General features: G+C 41.5%; 1 pseudogene; it reads right to left on the reverse strand.

Moving 5' to 3' along the window:
- Positions 1-1049: 1049 nt before the first annotated feature.
- On the reverse strand, positions 1050-1767 carry LOC121145854 (annotated as a pseudogene).
- Positions 1768-2026: the final 259 nt, after the last annotated feature.

Raw genomic sequence — 2026 nt, forward strand, 5'->3', positions numbered from 1 at the left:
CACATGTTTCCCTGACGAAAAGAGGTAAATGCAAATGTTTTCCTGCCTCTTGTGCCACGTGTTCCACACACTTGATAATATGCAACTGACCATTCTACCTTATAAAGTCAAACACTGTCCACAAGACCCAGACGGGATGGCTCTTTGTAACTTTGGTTTTGGTTACTTTGAAGGCACTCCCCCCTCCACCTCTCATTTCTTGGTGGAAAATGAGCTCTTTTAAATAGACTTCCCTTTATTGTTGACAATTATAGGGATGGGTAAGGAAAAAAAATAATTAGTACTTATGTTGATGAGGAAACATTCTAAGCAACAAGAATGCACTGTTGGAAAATGTTGCTTAATAAAGGCAAATGGTCTTCTAACAAAAACTTGCCTCACTCGACACTTTGCAGTTGTGGTTCTAAGACACAGTATGTTCAAATTTGATTATTTACAGAATCAAAGGGCACATGTCAAATTCACATTGGGCAAAGGCCCCTCTGTTTGTGTTTTCTAAACCAGATCAAAGGGGGGCTTTATTTAAAACAATGACTGTAAGGCTCAGCTTGCATCCAGACACCAGCACACCAGTCTCTTGGGAAGAGAGAGAGAAATGGTCTCGAAGTGCTCTGGTATGATTTTTATGCTGTCTTTCCAATAAAGGGGACACTCATTTGCTGAGTTTTGGCAGCCTCATGTGCCTGTCCCAGGACTTGCTGACAGAGGACCTTGTGGTGAGAGAGAGAATGTCCTTGCTTCCTCAGCTCACCCCGTTTCTCTTCTGGGCTGAGGCTATCTAAAAAAGAGACTCTGCAAAAACCAAGGGTAATCTAGAACTTTTCCTTCCTTCCTTCCTTCCTTCCTTCCTTCCTTCCTTCCTTCCTTCCTTCCTTCCTTCCTTCCTTCCTTCTTTCCTTCCTTCCTTCCTCCCTTCCTCCTTTCCTCCCTTTCTCTCTTCCTCCCTTCTTCCCTTCCTCCCTTCCCTCCTCCCCTCTTCCCCACCTTCCTTCTTTCCTTCCTTCCTTCATTTCTAAAATCCAATCTTATTTACTTGTTATTCTTAAAACTTATTTTTGACTTGACTTTGATTTAGAAGTAGACAGTCTCAGAGAAGACAACCTGTGTTTCTTGGCAATCTCTTCCTGGCATTTTTCTTTGGCCACTTTCATTCTCATGGCCAGAATTTTAGCATATTCCTCAGCCTCTTCCTTATTCTTCTTAGTATACTGTTTCTTCAGTGCAACACACTGGTGTTTGTGTTGGAAGACTTGCCGAGTAACTTGATGCTGGATCCTGGGTGCTTTGGCCCTAGCTCCTTACAACATACTGCCATACATCATCTTCTTTAGAGAGATCGAAAAGTTTGCAGATTCTGCTGGCTCATTTAGGACCCAGGCAATGAGGCACCATGGCATCAGTCACTCCAGAAATATATTTCTGTTCTTTTTTTTTTTTTTTACTCCAATAACCAAGTTTAGAGCACTCAAGTTGGCACTGACAATGCATCCCTGAATAGATTTATGTTTTATTTTTTCCGTTCTCCTTGGTCTGTAACAGAAATGCCACTTACTCAGCACCAGGCCAATCTGGCCATGGGTCAAGCCTCTCTGCTTCATGGGAAAGCCTTGTTTGTTATTCCCACCAGTGGTCTGGACCACACAGCCCTACTACGCTTCACTAAGAGCATCAGCAGCAACTCTCATAGAGAGTACAAAGTTTACGCTTGTTGTTCACTTCAATGACTTTTTGGTAGTCAGTGGCTGGGAAGGAATTATTCAGCTTCATATTAAAACAGCTGATCCTCTGCAAGGTGCCATGGCAAAAAGCTATAACACATTTCTTAAATGACAACACTAACATCCAATGGAGTATATTACATTTCTGTAATACTAATCAGTTTGAAAATCATGTCTTTAAGAATCTTGCCATTGGAGTATGTAATACTAGAATTCTCATCAGAATCCCTTAGTAGTAGTGTGATTGCTAGAATGGAACTGGAATAAAATGGGAGAGAAGATATTCAATGGAACTAAACCATTTGGAA

The sequence above is a fragment of the Ochotona curzoniae genome, unplaced genomic scaffold, assembly GCF_017591425.1.
Source record: "Ochotona curzoniae isolate NIBS_2020 unplaced genomic scaffold, NIBS_Ocur_1.0 scaffold_3835, whole genome shotgun sequence".
NCBI lineage: Eukaryota > Metazoa > Chordata > Mammalia > Lagomorpha > Ochotonidae > Ochotona > Ochotona curzoniae.